Source organism: Manis javanica, chromosome X, assembly GCF_040802235.1.
Source record: "Manis javanica isolate MJ-LG chromosome X, MJ_LKY, whole genome shotgun sequence".
Taxonomy (NCBI): domain Eukaryota; kingdom Metazoa; phylum Chordata; class Mammalia; order Pholidota; family Manidae; genus Manis; species Manis javanica.
The window spans coordinates 85675556-85686845 of NC_133174.1; positions in this window are offsets into that span (position 1 = coordinate 85675556).

Below are 11290 nucleotides of genomic sequence, written 5' to 3' on the forward strand. Positions count from 1 at the left end.
ATATACTAATGATGAACTAGCAGAAATAGAATCAGGAAAACAATTTCATTTACAATTTCTTCAAAAAGAATAAAATGCCTAAGAATAAATCTAACCAAGGAGGTGAAAATAAATGACCCTCATGAGATCAAAGAAGATACCAATAAATGGAAATACATCCCATGCTAATGGATAGAAAGAATTAATATTATCAAAATGGCCACCCTGCCTATGGCAATCTACTGATTCAATGCAATCCCTATCAAAATACCAACAGCATTCTTCAATGAACTAGAAGAAATATTTCTAAAATCCATACTGGACCACAAAAGACATTGAGTAGCCAAACTAATCCTGAGAGGAAGAATAAAGGTGGTGGGATTATGCTCCCCAACTTCAAGCTCTACTACAAAGCCACAGCAATCAAAAGAATTCAGTACTGGCAGAAGAGCAGATCCATAAATCAATGAAACAGAATAGACAGCCCAGATGTAAACCCACACATACATGGCCAGTTATTATATGACAAAAGAGCCACAGATATACAATGGGGAAAAGATAGCAACTTCAGCAAATTCTTGACAGCTATATGTAAGGGAATGAAACTGGGTCACTGTCTATCTCTATACACAAAAGTAAACTAGAAATGGATCAAATACCTGAGTGTAAGTCATGAAACTATAAAACACTTAGAAGAAAACATAGGCAAAACTCTCTTGAATATAAACATGAGCAACTTTCTCATGAACATATCTCCTTGGGCAAGGGAAACAAAAGCAAAAATGAAAAAATAGGACTACATCAAACTAAAAAGCTACTGTACAACAAAGGACACCATCAGCAGAACAAAAAAACACCCAACAGGGTGGGATAATATATTTGTACATGACATATATGATAAATGGTTTACATCCAAAATGTATAAAGAGCTCACATGCCTCAACACTCAGAAAACAAATAACCTGATTAAAAACGGTGGAGAATCTGAACAGACACTTTTTCAAAGAAGAAATTTAGATGGCCAACAGGCACATGAAAAGATGCTCCACATCGCTAATCATGAGGGAAATTCAAATTAAAACCACAATGAGATATCACCTCACACCAGTTAGGATGGCCAACATCCAAAAGACAAGCAATAACAAATGCTGGAGAAGATGTGGAGGAAGGGGAGCCCTCCTACACTGTTGGTAGGAATGTAAGTTAGTTCAACCATTGTGGAAAGCAATATGGAGGTTCCTCAAAAACGTCAAAATAGAAACACCATTTGACCCAGGAATTCCACTCCTAGGAATTTACCCAAAGAAAACAAGATCAAAGATTCAAACAGGCATACGTACCCCTATCTTTATAGCAGCACTATTTATAATAGCCAAGAAATGGAAGCAACCTAAGTGTCCATCAGTGGATGAATGGATAAAGAAGAGGTAGTATATATACACAATGGAATATTTTTCAGCCATAAGAAGAAAACAAATCCTACCATTTTCAACAACACGGATGGAGCTCGAGGGTATTACCCTCACTGAAATAAGCCAGTTGGAAAAGACAATTACCAAATGATTTTGCTCATTTGTGGAGTATGACAATAAAGCAAAAACTGAAGGAACAAAACAGCAGCAGATTCACAGAACCCAGGAATGGACTAGCGGTTATGAAAGGAAAGGGGTTGGGGAGGTGTGCGGGAAGGAAGGAGGAGGGGATTAAGGGGTATTATGATTAGCACACATAATATAAGAGGCACACTGGGAAGGCAGTATAGCACAGATAAGACAAGTAGTGACTCTATAGCATCTTACTATGCTGATGGACAGTGACTGTAATGGAGTATGTGGTGGGGACTTGATAATAAGGGGGAATGTAGTAGCCACAGTATTGCTTATGTGAAACTTTCATAAGATTGTATATCACTGATACCTTAATAAAAAATAAATGAAGTTTTTAAAAAACTAAAACAAAAACAAAATATTATAATGATTACATTGAAGCTGTAGTTTGCTTTGGGTAATATGGACATTTTAATTCTATTATTAATTCTTTCCATCCATTAGCATGGAATATTTTTCATTTATTTGTGCCTCCTTCAATTTCATTCATAAACGTCTAATGGTTTTCAGCATACAGATCTTACCCCTCCTTGATTAAGTTTATCCCTAGTTTATTCTTCTTTGATACAATTTGTACATGGATTTTTTTCTTCATTTCTCTTTCTGATAGATATTTTTGGTATATAGAAACACAATTGGTTTTATGTATTGGTTTTGTATCCTGCAAGTTTACTGAGTTTGTTTATTAGTTCTAATAGTTTTTGGTGGTTCAGAATTTTCTGTACATAATATAGAATATATGTCTATTCTATATGTCCCTGTCATCTGCAAATAGAGACAGTTATACTTCTTCCTTTCTTATTTGGATGCTTTTCTTTTTTCCTTGTCAAATTCCTCTGGGTAGTACTTCCAAAATTATGGTGAATAAAAGTGGTAAGAGTAGGCATCCATGCCTTGGTCTTGATCTTAGAGGAAAAACTTTTGGCTTTTCATCATTGAGTATGATGTAACCTGTGTGCTTGTCATATATGATCTTTCTTATATTGAGATATATTGCCTCTATACTCAGTTCATTAACAGTTTTTTTATAATGAATGAATGCTTTTTCTGCATTTATTGAGATAAGGATATGGTTTTATCCTTCATTTTGTTAATGTGACATATCATATTAATTTATTTGTGGATTTTGAACTCTCCCTGTATCCCTGGAATAAATCTTGCTTGATCATGGCTTATGGTCCTTTTAATGTATTTATAATTCATTGTTGATTTTATTTTGCAAACATTTTGTTGAGGATTTTTGCATCTATGTTTTTCTGGAATATTTTTCTGTAATTTACTATATGGGAGGAATCCTTTCACAATGTGTGTATATATATGTATATATATGTGTGTGTGTGTGTGTGTGTGTGTGTGTGTGTATAAAATCACTATGTGTCACTTTAAATATCTTACATTTCATCAATTATACCTCAATAAAACTGAAAAAGTGATGTGAATATTGTAACAGACACTTCACCAAAGAAGATATAAAGATTGCCAATAAGCATATGAGAAGATACTCTATGTCATATGTTATCAGATGAATACAAATTAAACAATAAAATGCCACTGCACACCTTTTAGAATGGCCAGAATCTGGAAAATTCACAATCCCAAATATTGGAAAGATTGTAGAACAATAGGAATTCTTATTGATCACTGATGGGAATGCAAAATGGTACAGACACTTTGGAAGTCAGTTTGGTGGTTTCTTACAAACCTAAACATACTTTTACTGCATGAGCCAACAATTGTGCTACTTGGAAAGGCTGTTTCCACTGAAATACTCTGTGTTATAGGTACTATAATGAAGGACACATGCTATTATGCATTTATTCAAATCCACAGAATACACAATACCAAGAGTAAACTCTAAACTGTGGACTTCGGGTGATTATGATGTGTAAACATAGGTTCATTCCTGGTAAAAATGTACCATTCTGGTAATTGATATTGATAAAGGGAGAAGTTACATGTTAGGCACACGAAGTTTATTGGAAATATCTGTACCTTCCTCTCGATTTTGTTTTAAACCTAAAACTGCTCTAAAAATTAAGCTTTTAGAATAGCTGATAGTGTAAACAATAATTATTATCTCTCATGGTTTCTGGGGTCAAATATTCAGACAGAACATATGGGAGATAACTTGTCTCTGCTCCATGATTTATGAAACCTCAGCTGTAAGACTAAAAGTCTCAAGGATAGAATCATCTGAATGCTTCTTCACCTTCATATTTCATGGTTGACGCTGGCCATTGGCTGTGGGCCTTGCTGTAGTTCTGGCTGGGGCTGTTGATATATCACCCAAAAATGGATTTTCTATGCAATCTCATTCCTCACAAGATGGTAGTTAGGTCCATAGGACTGGGGAGGGTGTGTGGAAGGGAAAGATAAAGGGGAAAATGGGGCATTAAGATTAGCACACATAATGTAGTGGGGGGGTGAACATAGGAAAGGCAGCATATACAGAGAAGACAAGTAGTGATTCTATAGCATCTTACTACACTGATGGACAGTGACTGTAATGGGGTATGTGGGGGGACTTGATAATGGGGGAGTCTAGTAACCATAATGTTGTTGAAGTAATTGTACATTAATGATATCAAAATAAAAACATTAAAATAAATAAATAAAAATAAATAAATGAAAGTATAACATATTAGTCTAATTTTGAAAGGAGACCTTCACAGTAAATGAGTTAAATATCTTTGGTATACATTATTAGTATTCACCAATATCCAGTCTCCTCCTCCTAGCCCACAAAGGCTATACTTCTTCATCTCTTCTGCAGGTGGGAAGACTGTGTGTCTGTTTCTGGCCAATGAAATGCCCATATGAAATTCTGATGTCTCTTTTTTTCTCTCCCTAAGCAATAACTAAAGTGTATATCAAAACAAAGTTACTACATGGTACCTTAGGGCAACACAATTTTAGATACCCAGAAATATAGAGATATCAGTGTTGAATATATTCTACTACACTACACATAGTGATGTGGGAAGTTAGATGCTACAATAATGAAACAAAAGTCAAGATGTGTCATTGTTTCTGTGACTGGGCAGTAGATATAAGAAAACATATCACAGGATGGAAAGATGATGATACATGCTTTATAGTGGCAAATAATTTGGTAAAACTATTGATTACAGATTTGTAAGCCAGGCCATATTCCTAATGAACTTCTAGCTTTTGGAAAAAATTAATTCAGGAGCAGTTGTTGGTGTTATTGGTCCTTCATGGTTGTTTTAAGCAAGGTTTTAAAAAAAAGGTTTGACTCAGGAAATAATTACCCAGTTTGCAAGCACAAATGTTTGCCAATAGAGAAATTCCAGAAATTCTGAGCTTTGCAATGTTGGAAAAGATGACTGGTTTTAGATTCGAATCACTAAAAGATAAAATTGAAAGAACCTCTGAGTGAAAATAAAGGTCCATTTAAACTCAACCATGCAACAGAGATAAAATTAAGGGTTTTTTTCTCAACACCTTTTTAAAACTCCTGAATTAGTGGTTCTCAAAGTATATCTAATGAACATCAGGAAGACTGGAATTCAAAACTATATTCATAATAATACTAAGATATTATGTGACTGTTTCACTGTGATAACATTTGAAATAAAGGTACGAAAACAATGGCAGGTTAAAATGCTGATGCCTTAGCATGAATCAAGGAGTTACCCAAATGCACTTAGGAGTAGTTATATTCTTCAAAACGCTTGTATTTTTTTTAAAAAGTCAGTTTCACTTACTAGCTTCTTTGACAAAACATTAGCAATTATGCATTTATTGAATAATTCATTATTTATTTTATTAAATCTTGACCCTTTAGTTAAGTCTTTAATAATTGGTATGATAAAACATGAAGTATGCATAAAGTAGTTCTGCTGCATAGTGAAGTAAAATGGTTCTCTCAAGGAAAAACACTTGTGTGATTGAGTTACAATATGAATGAGGTGATTTTTCATAACCACAATTTTTATTTGAAAAAATTACAAACTACATTTATTGACTTTGGTAGTTAGCAGAAAATTTCTTAAAAATTAATGGAGGGAGCATGTCATCCAAAAGAAACAACAGGCATCATGTATGGCCAGTAATAAAATTTAGGCTTTTAAGTAAAAATTGAAATAGTGGAAAATGTGTATCTGACACTAGGAGCTGCACACTCCTTATTACTTAAAAGTAATTTCTTTCTGGTGATATCAATACATGTAATTTTTAAAAATTGTATATTGAAATGTGTCAATAAATGGAAGGTCTGCATAGCTCAGGGGACTATTTTCCAAGTTACTAATGCATGATGTTACAAATTCATACATGGTAAAATTCCATTCAAAGTGTAAGAGAGCTCATTATATTTTAATATACCAAAGTAAAAAGAGTTCATAGTTTCACACTGCAACTATATTTTAAGAAACTATCATTTGCTGAGTTGTGGTATTGTATCTAAGAAGAATATCCACAGTTATCTAAAAGGACTATCAAATCAAAATATTCTTTTTTTCCACTATATTTCTATGTGAGGCCAAGTTTTCTTCACACCAGTCAATTGTAAAGCATATCAGAATAGATTAAATACTAAAGTAAGTATGAGAGCCAGTATGAGGTTCTACTTGTCTTCTATTAAGCTAGACATTCAAAAGATTTACAAAAAACGGTCTTAGACAGAAACATTTGCAAATCAACTGTTCAAGTTAAATAGCTGTGGCAAATACAAATTCAGAATTAACTTCGATTTTTAACAAAGACAATAATTTTCTTTGGGGAGATGCCACAGCAGCAAATCAAAGCCATTAGCATATTGATTTGGCTCAGGAACTCCCAGAATAAATGTCCACTTTCCCTTCTATTTTGGGGAAAGTGCTTTTACACCCAGTGCCTGAGGATTGTTTGCTTAACTATCACATCTACTCCCAACTTTCACCTATTGAAGCACCTGAGTGCAGCAACCAACCATCCAAGATAGTAAATCTTTGTCTGTAAGCTACCTACATTTTGCCACTTACTGACAACACCCTTTAATTTTCAACAAATAAACGTAAGTGCTGGAATGCCAGATTTGAAATTATAATTTTCAAAATATTTAGAATTCTGTGATGAAATCTATCTTTTTGGGGACAGATGGTCTGAGTCCATGGTCTCAAGCATATTTGTATGGTTGTTCCAACCCTTACTTCTAAGGTACATCCACATTTCTATTCATATAACCTTTGTCTTCCAAGGACAATACATACCATACACACAGTTAATAATTGGGATCACAGATCCTATAAGTGGACAATGTGAAAGTGGGCTTAGGGAAATTTGAAATGAACATTCTGAGGTGTTCGGTACCTAGAGCATGGTCTAGTATATGGGGGAGGGTGTGTGCGTGTGCATGTGTGTGTGTGTGTGTGTATGTGTTTGCAAGCAGTCTTGAAGGGTCCCTGCCAACTAAGCAGAAATTGTCTATGGTCTGCCTCTCCCTGGGAAAACTCTCTCCTGGATCACTGCTCCAAAGGCAGGGATAATTGAAAGTGGTTCACTTCTCTTGGAGAGATAGACGTCATAAAGTATGGAAAAGTCATAAAACAAACAGTGCTTTTCAAATTATGAAAATATCCTATGGTTAAGGATATTTGTTTCTTTTCCCCAATATGTCAGAGACTAATAATTTCAGAAAATACAATAAAAATGAATGAGTAAAAACTGAATTTAAAAAAGAATCCAGAGTGGCAGCATAAGGAGCTCCACAGACTCACTCCTTAATTAAATAAGCATTATCTGGTGAAAAGTATAAAACATACATTAAAAAATATATAAACATTAAAAATATCTGAAAATTGTAAAGGCATAAAGCTAATGGGAAAAAATGTACTCAAGAAAATCACTAAATCTTCAACAGGTCAAGAAGAATCTACAGCACTTGAGCCACAAACTGCTCCCACCTCCTCTATCTTGGCTTTGTAGTGCTGTAATCTAGATTGATGAGGCTAAGAAGATACAGATTTCTTTCTTATCAGCTCCCTATAAAGGGATATGGCATCCTACCAAGAAGGGAAGGCCACCAGAATTTCTTATCCTCTCCAATTCTAAGTTGAAGTGACTAAATTCCTGGTGAGTGCAACCAAGACATTGGAGGCTCCCCTCCTCTACCCATGCCTTAGACATAAAGTAGAAGTTCTATCCCAGGCAAGGCAAGGAAGTCTGAGAGCACTAGGGCCACAGTCTCTGTCAACCCAGCTTGTTCAGGGACTGGAGGTTCTACAATGGGAGAGCAAGCTGGGAACAGAACTTCTCACTTCTGCCAAGAGCCTTGTTTGTAAAGGAGAAGTATCTCTCCAGGATAAGTGGGCCACTTTCAGTTATCCCTGTCTCTGGAGCAGTAATCCAGGAGAGAGTTTTTGCAGAGGAGAGGCAGGCCATAATAACAGAGATATTTGGAACACTCTGAAAAGGAATTGGCATTATTTGAAACAAATGTGGGGAAGTTAACACCTGAAGGTTTTTCCAAAAACAATGGAGAATTCAGTGGTAAGCAATTAAGAAAAAGCTAGTAGACATACAACACAGTAACTCAACTTCTAGGAATTTACCTGAAGAAAAAAAATTTCAGATTCAGAAAGATATATGCACCAGTTTGTTTATTGCTGCATCATTTACAATAGCTAAGATATGGAAGCAACCAAACTATTCATCAATAGATGAATGGATATAGAAGATGTGGCACATACACACAATGGAATATTATTCAGCAATAAAAAAGAAATCTTTCCATTTGTAACAACATGGATGTACTTAGAAGGTATTATGCTCAGTGAAATAAGCCAGGCAGAGAAATAGAAATACTATATTATTTCACTCATATGTGGAAGTTAACAAAATGAATAAAACAGCAGTAGACTCATAGATATTGAGAAGTGGCTGGTGGCTACCATGGTGGAGGGCTTAGGGTGGGTGAGTGGGAAGGGTGAGGGGATAAAGGGGCACAAAAATTCTCAATCATGATATCATTTGGTCATGAGGTGGTGGTAGAGCATGGAGACTGGAACCAATTCTTCTGCAACATCTTTTTATATTGACAGTAACTACACTAGTTGGGGTGTGTCTTGCCAATGGGTTTCAGCCCTAGACAAGTTTGCTATGGATTCAGTGTGACCAAAGAAATTGACGGCAAAATGTTCTTGGGGTGAAAGGGTTATACCCAACTTTATTTGTAGGTGGCAGATCAGTCACTAAAATCCTGTTCACTCAGAGTGAGTCTGCATGCAGCAAGCCACTCTCTGTCTCTGGGCCCCTCTGTCTGCATGGCCATCCCCTGGGCCCCTCTGTCCACACAGCCATCCCACACAGCCATCCTCTGGGCCTCTGTCCTCGGCGCTGCCACCACTTCAGCCTCTGCTCTGCTCTTCTGCAGCCTTGCAGCCCTGCCACTATGTCGTGCCCAGAGCACTGGGTGGAGCTCTTTTTATAGAGTCAACAGCCATGTATTGCCCACAGGTGTGCAGTGAGCTAGTCAACCAGGGTCAGGTGAGAATCTGGCCACAGGAACTCTCATTTTATCCACAACATAAAATGCCCAATGTTCAACAAAAAATTTGAGGCATAGAAAGATACAGGAAAGTGTGGTCCATATACAGGAAAATAAAGCAGATAACAGAAACTGCCTGTGACAGGGACTAGATGTCCAGACGTCAGATTTAACTGAAAAAAACCTTGAAGAAACCCTTATAAATATGTTCAAAGAACTGAAGGTAATCTTGCTTAAAGAAATAAAGGACGGTATGATGACATTACCACTACTTACTAAATGTGGGGAAGTTGGGGTTCCTATGGCCAGGATCCTCACTGAACTTAAACCACTTGATGATGTAACTGGCCTGTTGCTGGGCTGCTGCTTCCACACCTTTAGGCAATAAGCTATTATTGTGCTATATAGAGAGCTTAGCCCAGTGCTCTGGGCGGAGGTAGAGATGCTAGTGCTCGACCTACCACTGGAGAACAAGCCAGGTAATAAACCCTTTCACCCGAAGAACGTTTTGCTGTTGATTCCTTTGGTCACACTGAATCCATAGCGAACTTGCCCAGGGCTGCAACCTATTGGCAAGACACCAAAGAACTACAAATCAAAACCACCATGATATACTAATAATACCAATTCCCACCCATTAGTTTGGCTTATATATATATGTATGTATATCAGCAGGTGTTGGTGAGGCTGCAGACAAATTGGAATCCTTCTACATGGCCATGGGAACCTAAAATGGCACAGTCTCCATGGAAAACTTTTCTGTAGAGTTGCAGAGTAAGACATGATAGTGTAAGACCATAAAACTACAAGAAAAAAGCATAGGTGGAAAGCTCCTTGACATAGGTCTTGGCAATACATTTTTGAATCTGAAACCAAAATCAAAAGCAACTATGGGGAAAATAGAAGCTCCTATGGCCGGGATCCTCATCTGCCCTTAAAGTACTTGATGATGTAATTGGCCTACTGCTGGGCTACTGCATCCACACCCATAGGCAATAAGCTGTTATTGACTGAGTCACCATATAAAGAGCTCTTCTCAGAGTTCTGGGTTGAGGCAGTGATGGAGCTGGATTATGAAACTGTGGACTGCTGGATGCAGATATGATTCTAGTGCTCAACCTACTGTCATGAGAATAAAGGTGGATATAAAATCTTCTACCCCAGGAGCATTCTGTTTTCATTTCTCAGTCTCAATGAATCCATAAACATGCCTATGGCTGAAACCCTCACACAAGACAATTGGCTTAGCCAGCAGGATTTTGCTGTAGACCAAAGAACAGAATAGGCTGCCCTCATGGGAGAAGTGCTGCTGTGGGCTGTCCCTATCGATGGTGAGACATTCAAGAATCTACCAGTGGGCAAGTGGTCTGAAGTGGCTTGCCTCCTAGAGGACTGGGCTCTTCCCCAGGAATGGCAGGGAGGTGTAGGTGACACCTGAGGCAGTTGAGTTGGCCCTCAGCATAATAAGGAGGTCCTTTGAGAAACAGAATACCCACTAGCAGTGGGAACTACGCATTGGCTGTTTTTCACAGTATTAAAAAATGCTATGGGTGAGGGGAATGTGCTCCTGCAAGAGACATGAGAATGCAGGCTGTGTAGTGCTGTGGATTTGTTGAAGAATGAAATGGTGTTGATACAAGAGGAGGAAGCACAGTAATGTGAGCTAAGATGTGCTGCGGAGGAAAAGATTTTGTTGAAAATGAAGTGGCATTGCTTTTAGGCACTATGGAAGAAGTAAAGGTCATGAGAAGGACATACCCCTTCAAGAAGCACAAAAATGTCAGCTGTGAAGTATTGAGTTGAAGGTAAGGGGCTGTTGAAGACTGAGATAGCATTGCTGCAAGGTACTGTAGAAAAGGTAACATGTGCAGGAGAGGAGGCACTAAGAGGTATGTAAGAAAGGTGCCATCAGCTCCAGAAATAGAGGAAGAGCTGAGAGAGGATGAAGAGGTAGTGCTGGAGGCACTGATCCCTCCTTTATTGAAAGTCCATACAGTTGTAGTCAAGGAAATAAAGACATACCAACTGTGGGTTCCTCTGGGAAAGGTACAGTTGCCTTCACAGGTCATGGAACACTGTAAGGTCTGCCCTTATACTCAGGCTGAACTGGTGGATTTGGGCTCTTAGTTTTGGCAGAAGCTGTCAGAATTGATATCAGCTTGACTTCTGCATCTTTGGGATGTAGTGGAGGATGGAACTGTTCTGTCAGATCACA